General features: G+C 43.7%; 1 protein-coding gene across 1 annotated transcript in view; it reads left to right on the top strand.

Annotated features, from left to right (window-relative positions):
- The first annotated feature begins 2,525 nt into the window (after window positions 1–2,525).
- CRACDL (CRACD like) overlaps window positions 2,526–21,990 on the top strand; it is a 154,286-nt gene continuing 134,821 nt past the window's right edge. The window contains exon 1 of the mRNA XM_077296521.1: window positions 2,526–2,731. The gene's annotated coding sequence lies outside the window, so the exon portion shown is untranslated. The remainder of the gene's footprint in view (window positions 2,732–21,990) is intronic.

Genomic DNA, 21,990 nt, shown 5'->3' with positions numbered 1-21,990 from the left:
CAATGCGGACGTCACGTGGATAGCACTGCAGCCATTCAATGAGCTTTGTGGCTCTGAGCGGGCAGAGCCATTGAGTTCACTTAACACCAGTTGAATTCCTGCAGCAAGTCTGTTTGTTTTTACTTCCCAGTTCCTTTTCTTTTCCCCTCTTTAGGGTTCTGGGAGGTTACAGTTTTACATTTACTTTTGGCTCTTCTTACCTTTCCTTCTCTACCCTATAAGGCCGGTTTCACATTAGCGTTCAGAGGAGTTGCGGAGGGCTGCGGACTTCCTCCGTGAAGCCCCGCCCTCGGCTGCACCTCCACCTCTAGCTCCGCCTACTTCTGCATGCGGCTGGCATGCAGCCTGCGTACCTATATTTAACATTAGGTACGCAGGTTATGCGGCTGTATGCGGATGCTTCCGCATGCGTCGTTTTGACGATGCGGCGACCAGCGTAGGACGCAGCTGGTAGCAATTTCTTTTTTTCCGCAAAAAACATAACCGGTTCCCTTTAAATTATCTAGAACTATAAAAATTTTTAGTAAAGAATTTGTCTACTACTTGACAACCCCTAGCATCTCTGCAAGAGAAATTGCCATGCTGCAGTCTGGAAAGACGCACCGCATGTCCATCTTGAGTCGCCCCACGGGCAAGGGGTACTCGGTACCAGGTCCTGCTGTTTATCAGGGGGATGTCATGGTGGCTGCGACCCGGTCCGTGGCCCTGGGCGCCCATGTAAAAGGGAAAGGTCTTTAAAGGGATAAAGTTTATGTTCGTGACGCCACCTGTGGTATTCAGTCAGGGTGACTGACGCTGCTTTAAGGGGTCCGCTGGGGTGATGTTATGGCAGCTAGACAGTATACCTTCCCACAGGTGAAGTATGTCCCCAGGGCGTCCCAGTGTGTAGACGGTGGATGGTGAGAGGCGCAGAGAAGAACGAGGACACAAGGTTGCAGTCTCTTTACCTTTACTGAAGACTTCAGCATCCACAGTCCAGGGCATCAGATCACAGGGCAGGCAGAGTCCGTCCAGTTTGGAGGCAAGTCCAGAGTTCCCTTGTCCAGGTGGAAATCAGTGTAGTCCCTTACTGCCTATGGCCTCACATAAGGGTCTCACAGATGTGATGTTTCGCTCTCTCTGTCCCCATATAGGATAGGACAAAACCCGTATGACTGGTGACTTGAGCCTGTTTATAGGGTCTCTTAGATAACCCGGCTCTGTAGGTGTCACCGTGCCTCCTGGTTGTAGTGGCGGACAGGTAACCTGCAAGTAGCTGTCCTGCCGTTCTCTGAAATAAGGCGTAGAGGTCCTTACTCCCTCGGTGTTCCAACTACCGGGGGCTGGTCCCCTTCTAGTATCCTCTCCTTTGCTTCGACTTCCTTCATGCTAGCTGCAATACAATTCTGCCTTTCAATGTCTCTTTCTGGGAGATGCAGCTCTGAGGGCATGCACAGTTCTGTTGACCCTCTGTCCTCCTCAGACCACTGTCTGGAACTAACTGAGCTGAGCTCAGCCAGCAACTAACTAACTTTCCCTGCAGACTACCAGTTATCTATATATATGGGGATCTCCCCCTGGTGGCCTGTAGTGTGAATGTGTGTTGCATCTTTGTGGTACCTGAATGCAGTTATCCTTCCTTGCTTCCAAACGTAGCATCACTCCCAGACAGGAAAGCAATACCACTGCGATGACCAGGACCCTGGGGCCCCACACATCTCCAAAGAGGATCTGTGTACGCATAGTGAGCATGGGATTTCTTGAAATGCCATCCACTATGCTGTAACATCTGGATGCTGCACAAGTACGCAGCATCCAACCCGCAGCGTTTACTGACAGTGTGCACCTACCCTTATCAAAACAAACTGCTTTACTCACTCTTCCTGAGATCAGTGTTGAGCCTTCGCCACTGCTCTGGGTATACTTGTATGTTATTTTCTGCAGTGCCGACATCATGCCAACACCGCGGCAGCCAATCATTGAGCTCAGTGACTTGTGCAGTCAGTTCAGGTAGAGCCACTGAGCTCAGTGTTTGGCTGCAGTGCTGTGATAAGTCAGCACTGCGGACAATAACAGGCACCCAAAGGTGCTTGAGACTCAGTGCTGGACCCACAGACGGTCGTTAAAGCTAAGATTTTTAAAAAAAATACAAAATAAACTTTTCTTAAACAGGAAATCACCTTTAATTCCATAGTTTTGTGCTGTCATTGGCGCAGACCCCGGTGACTATATTTGGGCACATTGGGTTTCTGTCATGGAGCCCATCATTTTACCAGACAAAAAAAAAGTATGTCAGGCTGTTTTTTTCTGACTTTTTGCTACTTCTAGAATAGTGATTGTACCCTAGAATTCGTAATGTGTTTCTTGGTCGTCATACACACTAGTGCCAGTGCTCCTAATCGCATGGCATCAGAGAGACAGTATGTGCCTCTTGTGATACCTGCCAGGTGCTTGCAGTTCCGCACTTCGCCCAGCAGGGGCTCACGTTTCTTCTCCATACAGTACAGTCCCTGCATGTGTCACCAGGAGAAGCTGACCCCGCCTGCAGCCGGACTCTGAGCCCTGCTGGATCCTGCTGCGCTGCACACAGTTCCTGCTGGTCGGGGATCGTCTCCCGTGGGCGCACTGCCCACTCTCCCACTACTGCTCATCCCCGGGGCGATCGTCCTGCTATGTACCCGTCTGCACTGTGACCTGGATCTGTCTCCCGCAGTGTTTCCCAGCCTGTGCCCACACACCTGTAGCAGATAAGGTAAGGAACACACATAGGTGGCTTTACCTGTGCAGGCAGAGATGTGCAGTGCCCCAAACCAGTAGGTAGTTCTTATTTCAGCTGATTGTATATACAGGTAGGGTACAGTGCCAGCCTGGAGGGTAGTGATCAGCTGCTACTTTGTGCCCCTTATGATGCTGTCTGTGTGACCCGCTACTTGTATATTACATATCACCTGGGTACAGGTACAGTGCCAGCCTGGAGGGTAAGAATCATGTTTTATACTGTGCTCCTTGTATGCTGACTCTGCTCAGCTACCTGTTCACTAAATCTCACTTGGGTGCAGGTAAAATACAATGCCAGCCTGGAGGGTAGTGATCAGCTGTTACTACTTGTGCCCCTTGTGATGCTGTAGGTGTGACCAGCTACTTGTATATTACATATCACCTAGGTACAGGTAGTGTACAGTGCCAGCCTGGATGGTAGTGATCAGCTGTTACTTTGTGCCCCTTGTGTGCTGACTTTGTGCTACCTGTAGACTATACCTCACCTGGGTACAGTGCCAGCCTGGATGGTAGTGATCAGCTGTTACTTTGTGCCCCTTGTGTGCTGACTTTGTGCTACCTGTAGACTATACCTCACCTGGGTACAGTGCCAGCCTGGATGGTAGTGATCAGCTGTTACTTTGTGCCCCTTGTGTGCTTACCCTGTGTGCTACCTGTACACTATACCTCACCTGGGTACAGTGCCAGCCTGGAAGGTGATAATCTGCTGTACCTTTGGGCATGTTGCACTCGGTTCAGCCACACTCGCACTCATCCCTGTGTCACTATGTCCCTGTGCCTAGTACTGCTCTACAGAACATCGGCTCCTCTGCTCCTGTATGGAAATCCTGTCACTGATACTCTGGCCTCCTGTGCCACCTGTCTGGGAAGCACAATGTGTTTTTCCAATGTTTTTAACCTTCTGTTCAAATAATTTCCAAGATGTCAGAACATCATTTCCACACATAGTTTATGGTATCAGATTCACGTACCGTATATATAGTGAAAGCATTCAGGCATGGTGAAATCGTCATGTGATCTGGAGAGAATTTTCTCAGTGAAAGGAGAGTAACCAAGTCAGTGAAAAACAAGTTTAGCAAACTCTTGTTTTGAGATCTTGAGGAAGAAGTTTCATAGAAACCAATGATGCTATTCAAAGGTTTATTTGTAGATAATAATAATAATAATTATTATTATTATTGTTTATTAATTTTTATAATTTTATATCATATGTGTAGATCAGTTTTCCCCTACCTGTGGCTGGAGAACTACGGACGAGTGATATGTGAGAAAACATCGCATAGCACTCGGACCAGTGTTAATCTATGGGGCAGCTGACATCAGCTTTTTTTTTTTTCTCGGTCGTTTTCAGCATGCTGCGATTGTACATGTATATCGCCTGAGTCTCGCCAATTTAAGCCTATGGGTGCGAGAAAAAATCAGACACCACACAGACCATCCGTGTGACTTGCGAGAAATACGCACACATTTTCCTCATTTCAGCCCATTGAACCATTAAATTCTATGGGGAATATCAGTGAGAAATGTAAAGCCCTACGCATGTCATATGGATGCCATACCGATACATAGGTGGGAGAAAATTGCATCATCGCTTTGCAAACACATTACACACGGATGACCATACGGAGAACACTTGTGCGACTCTCGGCAGGGAGACTCGGACCCATTTTCCATACGTTTAGTGTGACCCCGACCTTACAATCAGCTATGAAGAAAAGGTCTCCAGTTGGTGACTTTTCAGACTTCCCGCACAGAGGAGCTGATCTGAGTGCGCATATACTGGTGTGTGTGTGTGGGGGTAAGAATACAAATATTAAGCTGGAGATGGAGTGATACTATTCATTAGAGGGGTGTTGAAGCTGGATGAGATAGTTTGATTGGAGTGCTTCATGCTCGAATTCCGAAGGGGGCAAAATTGGAACCCCTGTATGTAAGTATACTGCCTAGAAAGGCGGGTGGCAGAAGGTGATTTTTGGGAAGCTTTGGCTATCATTATACTGGTAATTGGGATTCTGGGTGTTATCATAGTGGGGGGGAAATGGGGCACGTTGGATGTTGCTCATGACCATCTCTCAGAACTGAATGTGGCTCTCAAGGTAAGAAAGGTTGGGAGCCACTTGTGTAGATCCTGTGATGGGGAGATATCTACTATATAATTGTCTAAGGGTAACTTCCATCTTTCTGTCCTGTCTTTCTGTCTGTCACGGATATTCATTGGTCGCGGCCTCTGTCTGTCATGGAAATCCAAGTCGCTGATTGGTCGCGGCAAAACGGCCATAACCAATCAGCGACGGGCACAGTCCGGCGGCAAAATGGCCGCTCCTTCCTCCCCGCAGTCAGTGCTCGCTCCATACTCCCCTCCACTCAGCGCTCACACAGGGTTAATGGCAGCGGTAAAGGACCGCGTTATGCCGCGGGTAACCCACTCCATTTCCGCTGCTATTAACCCTGTGTGACCAACTTTTTACTATTGATGCTGCCTATGCGGCATCAATAGTTAAAAGATCTAATGTTAAAAATAATATAAAAAATAAAAAATCATTATATACTCACCGTCCGTCGACCCTCGGATCCAGAACCGGCCTTTCCCGCTCCTCACGACGCTCCGGTGACCGCTCCATGCATTGCGGTCTCGCGAGATGATGACGTCCATATGGCAGATTTTTGAAATCTCAACTTGTTTCCTTGTACTGTATTCACCTGTGGGTTTTCCACTTGAAAATCTACATCAAAATTCTGCAGCCAATATGTTACGTGTTTATTTGTTCCAAAGGTATGTTCTCATGTCAGAGTAGATTTTCCATTTTCCGGATCTTGCGAAATCTCATCCACCAGCTGCAGAGCATAAAGTGATTGGCGCTGCGTGTCAATATTGGCTGCAGATTTTCACAGCAAATTTCATGCTTTGCAATTAAAATGTGAAACCTTCATAATAAATCAGCAACATTTCAACAGTGAATTCTGTAGCATAATCCGTGCGATTGTGCCTTTTGTACCTTTTGTCCAACAAAATTTTTCCCTTTTAATTACTGCACACCTTCTTTGACCCTGAAAAGGAAGGGACACTTAGATGACTAAACTTGCCATTTCTAGTAAATAGTTTAATATATTCATTATTTTACTTTGAACTTGATGGTGCTGCATCATTTCTCCATAGTGGTCTATACTAAATAGGTACAATTACAGTACAGCTACATGTCCTTCTGCTTCTCCAGACATTTTTTTTATTAGTGTAGACAGGTTTATTATCACTATTGATTTAAGGTTAAGCTATTCCAGCTACTCAGATAATGTATTATGGGACGTGGGACTTGGGCCAAGCAGGAAACAATAACCATTTGACGTTACTCTCAATAGTGTCTGGGTATCGCTGGAGACTTTCGTCTTTGTTTGTAAATCTTTACAACTTGACGCAAGCTGTGCATTTCCAAGTAACCTAAGATTACACAAGGATGTAGGTTTCTGGTTATGTTAATGCCTACAGTAGTTAAGGCCCGCACCTGTAAATCAGGTATAATTAATGCGGGATTACCTGGAGTAGTATTCAACCTCTAAGATTTAGTATTCAATTGTATTTAATTAGGAATTGAAATATATTTTTGATTAAAGTTTTCAGATTTGTTGGAAGGCCAGATTGACGTGCAGTAGGTTCATTACAGCCACCAGATGATACTCTACGGCGAACTGACTTTGTCATGTCTGAACCACAGCAGACCCTCTTGGTTGTAGTTTTGTGTTGTTTTGTTACTGGCTTTAATAAACTCATTCGATACCTGTCAGAAAGCCAATTTTCCCACCAGAGGCTAAGCTAGAGGTTCAGCTCAGGGGAAGCGAACCATGGGACCCTGATTACAACTACGGTGTTGCACCCTAATTTGGGGTATAGGGGAACCTCAGCAGATGACCAGGCTGTTACTGAAAACAAATATTACCGCCACATGGTGGCTATATAGTGGTAGATGCCAGACCTGCAGAACAAGCACATGATTACAGTACAGTTACAGATAGTGACTTACAGGTAATGTTCTTTATGGTGGATTCATTCATTTCTCCCGTCTTTTCCATCTGGCCCAAACCAACACGACAACTTCTCCCGCCAGAATACGGCTGCAGAGATTACATCAAAAACACATTTGTTCATATTTCCTGCAGTCTTCATCTATTCCCAACCTCCACAAACTCCTCATCCTGCTGATACCCCAATACTGAGCCGCCGTGGCATGCGATTAGGGATCAGCTGACGCTGCACAGTCTGAAGAAGGCGGAGGGAGATGAGTGAGAGGTGAACATATGCACTGCGCATGCCCATGAATCCCAGCCCCGCAGTATGAATAAATCAGAAGACACTGCGGGGCGGGATCTCGGGCAGCGCGGCCGCACAGGCACAGTCAGCTTGACATCAAATGATGTCAGAAGACGGGCAGCACTAACTGCGCATGCCCAAGGGATAACATAACAGCGCAGGCTCCGGGACAGATTCAAACAACGCTGAGGAGGCGGCGCCAAGGGGACATGAATGACAGCTGTGCTGCTTCTGATTAGGAAGGAAAGTCCCGCCTCCCTGACAATTTCACGGTATGAGGGGACACATTTTATAAGTGATTATTTCAGCGTGTGCAAGGAGCATAACTAAAAGAGCCACCTTGTCCAAATGCAGCATTAGTGCTGCACAAGGTGGCTCTTTTAGTTACAAACGCCTGGGGGGGTGACAGGGTCCCTTTAATAATGTCTCTTGGGTCCTCCACGTACAGCTCTCCTATACACAGTATAATGGTCCCACAGCTCCCCTATACATAGTACAGTGGGCCCACAGCTCCCTTATACACAGTATGATGGGCCCACAGCTCCCCTATACACAGTATGGTGGACCCACAGTTCCCTTATACACTGTATGATGGGCTTACAGCTCCCCTAAACACAGTATAACATTCTCACTGCTCCCCCTGTACACATAATGAATCCCACAGTAGTCCTCACACTGTAAGATGGCATGCACACTGAATAATGTCCCCCCTAGTGTATAATAGTCCCCATACTGTATAAGGGCCCCCACAGTAGCCCCTACACTGTGTAATGGCACCCACAGTGGACCCCACACTTTATTAGGGTTCCCTGCACTGTGAGAGGGCCTACCACATTTGTCCCTGCAACATATAATGGCCTCCCCACACAGTATGAGGGCCCCCACAATAGTTCCCACACTGTATGAGGGCCCCTCACAGTAGTCCCTGCAATGCATGCGGGTCCCCCGTTGTTTATGATGCCCCCATAGTCACAACACATGTTTTAAATTAAAAAAAAATCATATACTCAGCCAATCCAGGATCCTGATGAGTCCACCCGCAAAGTGCCAGTGCATGCACTGAACATCAGAGTCCCGGCTTGGCCAGTGCATTACCCTGCTGTTCTGTAGGCCACAGACATAAAGTGATCTGTGCTGTACATAACTGACAGCAGTAGTGTAGGAGATCATGTCTTAACTACCTCAGCATTCTGTACATGCCAATACAGTTAAGGGTAGATCTGTCCCCCTCATTAGCTGCGCTACTTGTTCCCACTGTCAGTATTTAGTGAGTTTTTGATGTTGCAGATTTTCGGCAGCATTTCTGCACTTATTAGGTAAATTAAGTTCCATGTGTTTTTTCATTACGCTTTTGAGTGCAGTTTTTCATGCGTTTTTTATGCTGCAGATTTTGCCTCCTTGTGGTTTTAAATGCTTTAAATAAAGCTGCTTTTTGATACTTCCTGGTATTTGGCTTTGACAAAACTTTATTCATACAGTCATGTGTGGATCACATGCATTTTAGACGTGTTTCAGTAGCGGAAACGCAATAAAAAACGAATACGTATCTTTTATTCTGGATTTTCTACATCTAATGGAATTCTATGTGGAAAAACTGCTGAGCATATCTGCAAACGATACTGACATGTTGTGGATTTGAACCCCACACTTCAGGTCAGTTTACGCTGAGTAAAATATAAGCACAGTGGACATAAATCCCATCTGCTCTGCTGGAACTGTAAGACGCTGCGATTTTTTGAGGCAGCAAAAATACAAAATCCACCAAAAACTTATGTGGGAACACAGCCTTTGGCCGGGGTCACACTTGTATAGAAATACATGCAGCCGCACGCTCCGGTCCCGAGTGCCGGCGGCAGTATTGAGGTGAGAGACTCGCGCGAGTTTCTCGCATTACACTCACAAGTGTGACCCCGGCCTTGCTCAGACAGAATGGTTTATGCAGCAATTTCTTTCCCTTGCAGACCATTGGTGTGTGTGGAAAGCAAGCCGTGTACACTGACACACTGGTTATAATGGGTTCGTGTACTTTGCAGGTGTGGTGTATTGAACTCACGGACAGTATTTAAATATATAAGATTAAAAAAAAACTGAATAAAAATGAAATAAAACCAGCACAAATGAGTACCAGGTATACTCTAAAATATAACTACATACAACAACAAGGGAGTACAAAGCACCTATATAAAATATATCAAATATTTATTTATTAATTGTTTGTAAAAATACCATATACACAATAATAAAAAAAAATTTATATGGACAAAGAAAATTAAAGTGAAGGATACAAGACAAAAAGGGATCCAACACAGTTACATATACAGGTCCTTCTCAAAAAATTAGCATATAGTGTTAAATTTTTATTTTTACAAACAATTAATAAATAAATATTTGATATATTTTATATGGTGCTTTGTACTCCCTTGTTGTTGTATGTAGGTATTTAAATATATGATTTTCTTTTCTGGACAAGCCCTTGGTGGAAGTTCAGATACAGAAGATACTTTCTAGCTCTTATGTTTCAACTAGTGTTAAGCGATACCGTCCGATACTTGAAAGTATCGGTATCGGAAAGTATCGGCCGATACCGGCAAAGTATCGGATCTAATCCGATACCGATACCCGATACCAATACAAGTCAATGGGACTCAAGTATCGGACGGTATTCCTGATGGTTCCCAGGGTCTGAAGGAGAGGAAAAACTCTCCTTCAGGCCCTGGGATCCATATTAATGTGTAAAAGAAAGAATTAAAATAAAAAATATTGCTATACTCACCTCTCTGACGCAGCCTGGACCTCACCGAGGGAACCGGCAGCGTTCTTTGCTTAAAATGCGCGCGTTTACTTCCTTCCGTGACGTCATGGCTTGTGATTGGTCGCGTGCCGCCCATGTGGCCGCGACGCGACCAATCACAGCAAGCCGTGACGTAATTTTCAGGTCCTCAATGCCTAATTCTAGGCATTCAGGATTTTAAAATTACGATCCGGCTTGTGATTGGTCGCGTCGCGGTCACATGGGCGACGCGACCAATCACAAGCCGTGACGTCACGGGAGGCAGGAAACGCGCGCATTTTAAAATTACGTGACGTAATTTCAGGTCCTGTATGCCTAATTCTGCATTCAGGACCTGAAATTACGTCACGGCTTGCTGTGATTGGTCACGTCGCGGTCACATGGGCGGCACGCAACCAATCACAAGCCGTGACGTAATTTTAAAATGCGCTCGTTTCTTGCCTCCCGTGACGTCACGGCTTGTGATTGGTCGTGTCGCCCCTTACCTTCCGGTGTCTCGCGCATCCCCCGCAGGCTTGCCGATGCTCCGTTCCCAGTGATGCATAGCGAGACAATGACCTGTGATGACATAGCGGTCTCGTGAGACCGCTACATCATGGGGTCATTTCGCTATGCATCACTGGGAACACGAGCATTGGGAAGGCTGCGGGGGCCGCGCGGGACGCCGGAAGGTAAGAATATCACTATTTTTTATTTTTTTTATTATTTTTAGCATTATATCTTTTTACTATTGAAGCTGCATAGGCAGCATCAATAGTAAAAAGAGAGAGAGAGAGCGAGAGAGAATTTCCCTGACGGGAAAATCTTCCACGCATGCTCAGTTTGAAAAGATGGCATCCGTCGCTGGATTCCTGCTTTTCACTGTCAGCGACGGATCCTGCGTCCATAGGTTATCATTATAGCCAATGACGGACAGTGCAGGATCCGTCGCTGAGCAATTTTTCACCACACAGAAAAAACGTTCCTCTGTGCGTTGTCTCCGCCTGACGGACAGCGATTTTATGAGGGATCCAGTGCACGACAGATGAAACGTGAGGCCATCCGTCACAATCCGTCGCTAATACAAGTCTATGAGAAAGAAACAGATCCAGCAGCACCATTTGCTGGATCCTTTTTTTTCACAAAACGACGCATTGTGACAGAAAAAGAAAGACTGAAGTGTGAAAGAGGCCTTACAGAAAACATTTGACCTCTGTCATTGCCAACAAAGGATATATAACAAAATACAAGTGTATAGAGCGAGGTCACGCCCACTGGCCGGGGGTATGTATAAATTATACATAACCTCTGTTCCCAGGTCTGAAGCCGGCGAATCCCCGTAGAGTACAGTGAATACTTGTGTGTGCACTGGGAGGATTCATAAGTCTGCAGTCACAACAGACTTATTGGTTTTGACCGGACAAGCCCTTTAATAGGCATGTTGCAGATTTTCAAACATTCCAACGTATTAATATGTAATTATGTGAATGGCAATTCCCTAGCAACCAGGTAACCCCCACATGTCCTCAGGCTGGCTAGCAGCCGTAAATCATTCAGCTGCAGCGATGAAAACTAAATCTCCAAGCCGTTACAAATACTCGGAGATCACCCGAGCAACGAGTACAGTCGCTCATCACTAGAAGAGACATGTAGATAGAATATATAGACATATAGAATAGATATGTAGAATAGATAGGATAAATGTCCTGTATATGTTTAATGTCACAAGCAACCTACATATAATAAACTTTCACCCTTTAGTGCCTTTCATGTAGAACTAGAGGGTGTTTCCTAGCCTTATTTAACCTATTAAATAAACAAATAATTTACAAACATGGTGTCCTCCCTTCAATTTTTGATAACCAGACAAGGTAAAACAGACAGCTGCGGGCTTGTATTATCATGCTGGGAAGGTCCTTGGTTATTGGGCCCTTCCCATCCTGAACGTACCAGCCCACAGCCGCCCCAGAATTGGCACATCACATTAGATGCGCCAATTCTGGCACTTTGCCGGCTCTTCCCAATTGCCCTTGTGCGGTAGAAATCAGAGTAATGGTTTATGGCGTTGATGTCAGCTGTGTAATGTCCGCCGGCATCAACCCCTGGGGTTAGTAATGGATAGGTATCTATCAGACACCCTCATTACTAACTCACTAAACTAAAAGAAAAAAACACACAAATATTTTATTTTCAAAAACACCCCCAACTTCTCAGTAACGTCATCACGCATGAGACATGTCCGGGAGTAACCTATGAAACGTCATTCTTATAACAACGCTTCATAGGTTACAATACTGAATCGGTGAATATCATGGGAACGCCATAGATTACATCAAAGCTGTGGGTATTTTTTTATTTTACTAATAAATTGGTGAATGAGGCTAAACACCCTTTAGGCTATGTGCCCACGTTCAGGATTGTTCGCAGAATTTTCCTGATCAAAACTAGACTCCTTTCGCAGGAAATCCGCTCGCGTTTTTCTCGCTTTTTTTTGCGTTTTTTTTCCAGAGCGTCCCAATACAATAATATAGCAACTCCGCAGTTTTTCCACAAAATTAATGAACATGCTACGTTTTTTTCCACGATGCTTTTTTTTGCGGAAAAAAAGCAAAGAATGGGCACAAAAATTGCATAATGCATTAAAATAATGTGATGCTTAATTTAAGTGTTTTTGCAGCGGAAAACTGCCGCAAAAACGCTAAAAATCAGGAGCGTCGGCACATAGCCTCAATGCCACATGAAAGACACTAAAGGGTGTAAGTCTATTATGTGTAATCTATATATTCTACTGTATCTTGTCTATCCATCTATCTATCTATATCTATATATAAGATTGCTTTATTAGTTTGAAATCTAACTTTAAATTACATAGAGAATTGCAATATGTAAAAGATTATGCTAAAAACGCATTGCATATGGATACTAGTTGAGAAAAATTGCATCTTACTCACATGATACTCATCCTACTTTCCTGGATCAACATCGGACCTATTTTTTTACACTAGAGTGACTCCAGCCTTTGACTCTGTAGTTGCACAGACGCTGTCTACCAGCCATATATCCCCAGCAATCAATCTGACTGACATGACTCAACTGATTGATATAGTCATGACAGCAGAAAGGTGAAATGCTGCTTGTCAGCCGTCACACCTTTGCATTAACTACCTCATCTTGTGTTACTAATCAGATTGTTCTACAGAAATTCTGCAAATCAGTTATACTGTTTATGATGTCCACAATTACAATGACGGCTTTAAAAGTTACTGTCTACTTTTCGAAGATCAAAATCATTCTACATTCCTTCTTTCTGAAGTATAATCAGCACTGACATGATGGCATAGCATTAGAATATACCTTTACTTTAGGCCTTATTCACATGTGTTTGTTTAAACACGCACATGAAAAAATGGTACCGGCGTCTTCAGTGTGTCCATTTTCACCATCAGTGTCTCATCAGTGTGTCATCCGTATGTCTGTTTTAATATCAGTCATCAGTGTTTCACGGATGGATAAATAAATAAATGACAACGCTTTTCCTTTGCAATGTTAAATATGGACAGCACACTGATGACACATGGCCACCATCCGTGTGCTCTACCTGTTTTTCAAGGACCCATAGACTTTTATTGGTTCTTTTCATCCATTTACTGGAAAAAAAAACAGACAAGTTTCTGTTAGTTTTGCATGGACACACATGGTCTGTGAAAAAACACAGTTAGACAGGTAGTGTGGCAAGCACTGTTGCTGAGATCCGAGGTGCTGGTGAAGTGGGATGGCAATCCCCGTATAGAGTAATGGTCAATCACCGCACACTCTTGATAGATGCTTGTGAAGACTTTATTATACAGGTGTGGATTTAGCGATAACACAATTCATGAATCAGGTTGTAATGATTATAGGGGATAACTCAGGAGACTCTTTGCGTGGAACAAGACAACTACAGGACACAGTTTTATAAGTGGTAGTCTATATTATCACACGGTGATTCAAACAGGTGCAGAGCAAAGCTCAAGTCCACAACACTTGATGTAAATATAAAATGCAGCTTAACAGTCTATAGGAACTTTAGAGGAAAACGCAATCAAGCAGAAAGTCTATGAAGCACAGTTGTACTTGAGGAAACTTGACCCGAATAAATCCTTGTTTAGTCCAAACACAGATAGATATGCTTATAAGACAGTTCAAGCAATGTCTTAGCTCAACCAGGGAGGCCTGGGTAATAATCTCAGGTTTAAGCAGAGCAGCAACAGCTTACATGTCCAGCAAATGCAGATGGAAACAAACACAAGCAGCCAGATGGAGGAGGATTGCTGGAAACCGATGTATGCAGCAGAAACTCAAAGCTGAGTAGCAGGATCTCCACACAGGTTCACAGGAGCAGGTGCAGGTGCAAAGCCAGGGAGTCGCCAGGGTCAGGACCTGGATGCAAGGTAGAATACTCTAGCACAGACTAAAGGCTGGGGTGGAGTTATATAGCAGAAAGACACAGTGCACATGAGACCAAAGACGCCATCTTGGAAAAGAGCAGTAATGCACAAAAGGTAATCAAAATGTTCAGAGTCCTGACACAGGAATTGGTGCAGGGATAGAGAAAATGGTGATGTGACAAGAACATAACATTTCGACGTTCATAGTGTCTTATTCTTATAGTCGCTGTTGGCAAAATTCACTGACCGGTGAAAAGGATATCCTGCTTGCAAAAGGACACCTGGGTCCAGGTTAGGTCCGGCGCACCTGCGCCTTGAATTGTAGGCTGTGCCGGACCCACCCAGGACCCAGGTGTCCTTTTGCAAACAGGATATCCTTTACACCGGTCAGTGAATTTTGCCAACAGCGACTATATGAATAAGACACTATGAGGGTCGAAATGTTATGTTCTTGTCGCCTCACCATTTTCTCTATCCCTGCACCAATTCCAGATTCATGAATTGTGTTACCGCTGCATCCACAACTTTGAAAAAACACAGACATATGAATAACACCATAGACTATAATGAGTACCTTACACCGAAATTTTACCTTTAAATCAAATTCCATGAATAAAATGTGGTGGAAAGATTACCGTATGTCTTTGTAAATACTGTACCTTACTAATGTGCCTGTCATTTTATATTGCTTACATTCGCATACAGGATTACTTTCAGTACCTGCTCTTGTTTTTTTATGAAAAGAGCAGACTAGTATAGGTAGACATAAGGACAGTTAGGCCGCGTTCCTACATTGAGTTTTTGGTGATTGTTGTACGCTACTTATTTGAGAAAAAATGGAAGTAACATGTTTTACATGATGGGTGCAGAAAATCTGCAACGTCAAAAACTTGCTAAAAACTCATTGTGGGAACATAACCTAATGACAGCATCTTTTTTATTTAGATAAATTAAAATAAGTCCTCAGAAATATTCATAATTAATAATAAACTTGGTCTGAACTTGGAACTTTGTTGCAAAGTTCAGAAACGTAATAACCCACTGTTTCCTCGCATTCCACAAGGGTTCAGTCTCTGCAGAACGCTGCCACTACCATAACATTCATATTGAATTTTATTCTCTATTTATCTGGCTACAATGTGGTATGACCGCACATAGCAGTCATTAGGCCGCCAAGTCTTTGCCACTATGCATTCAAAGACTGCAGCGATGAGTGGCTTTTAAACTGTAAATGAACTTGTGATTTTAAGGCTAAGTTCCTACAATGAGTATTTGGTGCATTTTTAACACTGAGTAGTTTCACCACCAATAAACACCGGTTATACAGTTCTAGTAAAGTGAATGGAGTTAAGATTAATCTCATTCCATATCTCTTTTTTTACGCAACATAAACTGAACTATGGTCCTTTTTTTTTAATCCGCAATATGTCAATTCTTTTTGCGGTAAATATACATTTAATTTGCGGATTTACCCCATAGACTTAAAATCTACTGAATGTTAACTTAGGCTAAAATGAAATTTCCAGCAGTAATAGTAACATTCTTCAGCCTGTCTTCACCTAGGTTGCCTTTTAAATTACGAATGAGAAGACAAAATATATAGTTACTTTCTCCAGTGATGGGCATACTCACTGTACTGATGCTGCTCTTCTTTCACAGTTATTTTGTCTCCAGCTAGCCTCTGTGCTTCCTTTTCTCGCCAGGTGGACATGTGAGTACTGCAGCCAATCATGCATCATCAATGCAGTCAGTGATTGGCTACAGTGGTCACATAACCATCTGATTGAAAAGAAATTGCACCATATGAAAAAGGTTTTGATTAATAATCATTTCACTCAGCATTTTTGACTTACGTCAAATGAACACATCAATAAAAAGAATGCAAATTATACTTTTATAAGGCTTCTAATATGCAAGTGTGTGCTAAATGTGTGACATCTTGTTTTCATGCCCATGTTGCTGTTTAGCTAGACAGGGCAACAAAAATGCTTTTCCACAGGTAAATCTGTGTTCTATTGTTTGAGAATTCATCCTAATTTTAATCTTTTGCCCTGTTTTCCTTAAGAGTGTTGTTCACTACTAGGACAACCTCTTCTCATTCCCCAGGTTTGGCCGCTATAAAATAAAACCACTTATATTCACTTCCCATGCTGGTGCCATTCTAGCAGTTTTGGCACTCGCGTGTCCCTGATTTTTGTGCTGTTGTTATGTCACATGAGGCCTACACCCAATCAGCGTGGCATCACTGTCCCTGCCTTTGGACAAATCGAACATCAAGAGGAAGTTTGAGAGCAGTGGCAGCCCTGACTTCCTCTTCCTGAGGACGTCAGCGCTGATTGAGTGCAAGCCTCACGTGCCAGAACAACCACACAAGAGTCCCTGGGAACTCAAGTACCGACATCACTGGAACGGCGCCGGCACGGGAGGTGAGTTTAAGTGTTTTTATTTTAATCAGGGCCAAACATGAGGAATGAAAAGTGGTTGCCCCATTAGTGAACAACCCATTTATTGAGAATAGAACATCTTGCAAATACAATTAAATAGACCACATTTGAAGGTACCTGGTATCTTGTAATCCTGATGTGTATTGGAAATCTTTATCTTGTCTGTGGTCACTGTATACAAACTTGTGAGGTGGATCCTGTAAGCCCCAGGTTTGAGGGGGCACATGGTCATCTGTGTAGACAGCAGGTAAGGCATTGCTGGAAACAAGAATTGAAAGCAATGGAGGCCACAGGCAGACAGGACAAAGGAAAGCAGGTGTGCCAGTACTAGAAGCACTGGAGGCCGCAGGCAGACAGGACCCAGGGAAACTGGTACTTGAATGACTGGAAGCTGTAGACAGATGAGACATAAGGAAACAGGTATGGAGCAGGTAGTGGTGCACAGTCAAACTAAGAGTTTTAATACCAAAATACAGGTATGTGCTTGATGGGCCTTATATTGGCCTAGGTAGATGATCATATGGGAGCATGCTGGGCTACTTGCAAAGGCCAACATGGAAGAAGAGAGAATTTAGGGGACTGAGGTGAAGGAAGTGGGACCTGGACCTGGGACAGGTGTGTAACACAAGCAGGTTTTACATTTTTCTGGTTGTATTTATCATTTTGTTGGAGAAGACATTTGGCTTTTGACAATGTTATTTCTTATTCTGGTGCCTATTGCACAAAAGATTAGGCATCTTAACTTTAAACAGTCATTATTATTTTGTAATAATATTGTACGTGACTACCAGAGGTACTCAATGCTTTCTTGTTTAGATATTGTATTGTCAGAGCTGGTTTGGCCGGTTGCCATATTAATTTTAGTTTTCAGTTGTTCCTGGATTTTAACCCTGTCATGCCATGTATTTTTGAGGTTGCCAAGGTGTTTGTCTATATCCTTCGGTTTGGTACATATGCAGTTGTATCTAATAGCTTGACGTTCAAGAATCTGAGGTATGTTGGGTGGTCAATTGACTTGTGGTACAGTGACATCTCTATTTTATGGCTCTGTAATATTAGTGAAGTGTTCTAAAAGCTTATTTCAGTAAATAATTACTTTTGTGATAAGCTGATCTTGGGATGATACTGGTTAAAATGCTTTTAGAACATGTTGCTCAGCTTTACTCCACATGGTTAAAACATCATCAATGTAATGAAGGTAAGCTTAGGCTTGATGGAGCAATTGCTGAAGAAGACATCTGCAAGCTTGGCAGTGAAAGAGTTGCATACAATAGCAAAATTTTACTCACCATCGCTTTACCTGTCTTCTGTAATTGTAAGTTGTTACAAACCTATAAATGATTCAATGAAGACTAATTTTATAAGCTTCACTAAAAATTCAGCTTTAATTCTTTTATATCAATTAAAACATGGTAAGCTTTTATTGTATTCTGGTGTTGGAAACTAGTGATGATTTCACATTTGTAATGGTTTGTTGATGCCAGAGGACCCGCAGACACAGTATTTATTTTATTCACTTACCGTATTTTGTAGACTATAAGACGCACCCCAAATTTTTTGGGGGAAAATATGATTTTTTTTTAAGTAAAACTGTGGTGTGTCTTATGATCCACTTTTATGGTAACTTGCCAAGGGGAGGTGTTTCCAGCTGCAGTGGAGTGGGGTCTAAGGAGGCAGGCTGCAGAAAGCCTGTGGCGACAGGAGTGAGGCGATGTTGTGGAGAATGGGGTGTTCAGTGATGCGAGGCTGCGGTGGCCTCCATACCTTCAGGAAATTTCGGTAGAGTTCCCGCATTTCCCATTGGTTACACTGAGGTAGATTTCAGAAAAAATGTCCGCTGGATGCGGCACATGCACAGATTAAGATTTCAAGAGCTGATATTTTAATCTGTGTGTACGCCACCTCCGTCGGCCTTTTTCCCGATGTCCACTGCAGTGAAAATAATGGGAAGTGCGGGGACTCCGCTGACATTTTCTGAAAGACCTAAGCCCACTGCATCCTCGCACTGCCAAAGACGCCCTCCTCCCAGCCCAGGGCCCGCAGCATGGCCCCTCTCCTGCCACCACTGCCAGCTTCCAGTGACCCTGCCTGCCTGGACCCCGCTCCACCACAGCCACCACACACCTTGTTAACATACATTCGGAGTTTAGGACGCACCCCCATTTTCCTTTAGGGGAAAAAACTGGGTCTTATAATCCGTAAAGTCCAGTATATAGCGACAGGACCGTCCCTAATGGGGCTCACAATCTAAATTCCCTATCAGTGTGTCTTTGCAAGGTGGGAGGAAACTGGGGGAAACCTACGCAAACACGGGGAGAAGATACAAACTTCTTGGAGATATTGTCCTTGGTGGGATTTGAATCTAGGACCCCACTGCTAGCTACTCAGCCACCATGCTTCAGTACAGAAAGAGGAGGAGTGGCGCCGGTCCGAGAGATCAGTGTAACTTTTTTTTCTTCCACCTCATTGAGCCCATTAGCATTAGCTTTTATGGTTATGGACAACATTTTTTAAATATGCTTTGGTTTTTATCTGTAAACTAGATGGTGACCCGATTCTAACACATCGGGTATTCTAGAATATGCATGTCCACGTAGTATATTGCACAGCCCACATAGTATATTGCCAAGTTACGTAGTATATTGCCCAGCCACGTAGTATATTGCCCAGCGACGTAGTATATTGCACAGCCATGTAGTATATTGCCCAGCCACGTAGTATATTGCCCAGCCACGTAGTATATTGCCCAGTGACGTAGTATATTGCCCATCAACGTAGTATATTGCCTAGCCACATAGTATGTAGTATATTGCCCAGCCACGTAGTATATTGCCCAGTTACATAGTATATTGCCCAGTTACGTAGTATATTGCCCAGCCACGTAGTATATTGCCCAGTTACATAGTATATTGCCCACTTACTTAGTATATTGCCCAGCAACGTAGTATATTGCCCAGCCACGTAGTATATTGCCCAGCCACGTAGTATATTGCCCAGTGACGTAGTATATTGCACAGCAACGTAGTATATTGCACAGCCACGTAGTATATTGCCCATCCACGTAGTATATTGCCCAGCAACGTAGTATATTGTAGTATATTGCACAGCGACGTAGTATACAGCACAGAGCCACGTAGTATATTGCCCAGCCACGTAGTATATTGCCCAGCCACGTAGTATATTGCCCAGCAACGTAGTATATTGCACAGCGACGTAGTATACAGCACAGAGCCATGTAGTATATTGCCCGTCGCTGATTGGTCGTGGCAATGGTCGTGGGCGTTTTGCCACAACCAATCAGCGACTTGGATTCCATGACAGACAGAGGACGCGACCAATGAATATCCGAGACAGACAGATGGAAGTGACTCTTAGACAAATATAGTAGGATAAAATGTCAGTGGTACACAGTTGTGGAAAAAAACGTTTACATGTGCATGAGCATATATTTCATTGTAAAATCCTGTCCTAATACAAGGATATCTTTAGTGTTTTTTAATTAAATAAAATATATACATCCAATCCTGCTATCCTTATGAGAAGATACAGTAGAATTAGAACTCTATGTTAATTTAAATTTTATGCCAGCTGTTAAAAAATACATCATTTTGATCTACGTACCACCACATCTGAAAATATGAGAATTTGACAAGAACATCTTGGTTACTGTCACGATATGGTATGAAATATCATAAGTTAGTTTTCTTGCTAGCATGCGGGGGCTAAACCCCCCCCCCCCTCTCTCTGGTTCTCTTTCCTTCCCTGTGTTTCTATCTGTCTGTGTAGAAGAGCTTGCCTTGTGGGGGAGTTTTATTGACGAAAGGTATTTACGACTAGCATAGCTGCAAGAGAAATTTGTGTTAGCAGGAACTGTTAGAGAAACTTCTAGAATCATGAAAATCCTTTGTTCTGTTTTTGAAAGATATTATGCAAACCGTTTAAGTTACGAACACCAAAATATATCGTCATAATCACACTCGGAGGATCTACGCATCACTATAATCACAGGCATGTAGCTCCATCTGGTGAAGAAGTAGGGATTTCTCAGTCAGTGTGCGTGACAAATAGGACTTGTTTGGTCTCGTCGGAGTGCCCACGGTACTGCGAGATGAGTGATGGGTATGGTGCGATTATTTTATGTTCTGTGGCGAAGTTACGGGCATCAGATATATTTAATGCCCAGTGAGTGATACTGAAGAGGTAGGAGGGGTTGGAAGAGCCAGCCCTTTCTGTGAGGTCACAGCCTGCAGGTTTTAAGTTGCTGGGAGACTTTCAGGAGGCAGATTTGGAGTTTTTCCTGGACAGACCTGAGCACGCCCAATGAGCTGGGACGTGTGGTTGCCTGCAATGCAATGATCTGAGAACATGTGAGTTATCTTTTTCTTCCTTTAATCCTTTTATTTTCATAATTACCTTGTACATATTTGCAATTGTCTCATTTGTAACATCTTTGTAAAATATTTTTATAAACACTGCCTAAAAATCATTTATGGGGTATATTATTTAATACTAGTTCGTTCTTCCTGCCCTAAACCGTACCCTGTCTCTGAAGGGAATTACGCTACTGTTTTTGGGGGTTTGCTCCAGACCCCTTCAATTGGAGCTGGTGGCAGCGACCGTGTGCCGGCTTTTGGGGGTCCCTGTAGCGACTGCGGCTTGATAATTATTGTTCCTGCCTGAGTGGGAGTAGTTATCGCATCGCTGCAGTGTTCCCAATAGCCAGTACATAGCAGGCAGCGTTTCTGGCGACTAATTACCCCAGGTGCAGTACCTAATCTGACCTGAGAGTAAGGGGGGCGCCAGAGAGCTGCAAGTGTTAAGTGGAACTGTAAGCGGGATAGACACAAATCCCTGCAGTTCATGGTATATTGAAGAGCAGTGGGATACCTAAAATAAGCCCCTGCTGTAAACAAGAGGGCAATAGCCTCGTGTGTGTTTTTTCATCACATTGTGGCAGTGGAGGGATACCTGGGATAAGCCCCCTGCACATGTGATAGCCGTCTGTTGGTTTAAAGTCACCCCAATCCGTGACATATTGTGGGCAGCGGCTGAGGGATCTTGACAGTCACGGTGTGAATCGTGACATATTGGTGGCAAGGCGGTGGGATATTAGAGCATTAGTGATTTGGTTTGAGCAATCATTCCTCTCACTAAAAACTTGCAGAAACTTCTTGCGAGAACTCTGCGCAAATAAGTTTGGAGAACGAACTCAGTGTTTATTAGTTGTGAGACAATTGTGTACTGGTAATTATCCCCTCCCTTTTTCTTCGTTTTTCTATCCTATCTTTT

This window comes from Ranitomeya variabilis, chromosome 3, assembly GCF_051348905.1.
Source record: "Ranitomeya variabilis isolate aRanVar5 chromosome 3, aRanVar5.hap1, whole genome shotgun sequence".
NCBI classification, from domain to species: domain Eukaryota; kingdom Metazoa; phylum Chordata; class Amphibia; order Anura; family Dendrobatidae; genus Ranitomeya; species Ranitomeya variabilis.
The sequence above is the reverse complement of the archived record's forward strand: the minus strand, read 5'-3'. Positions and strand labels throughout refer to the sequence as shown.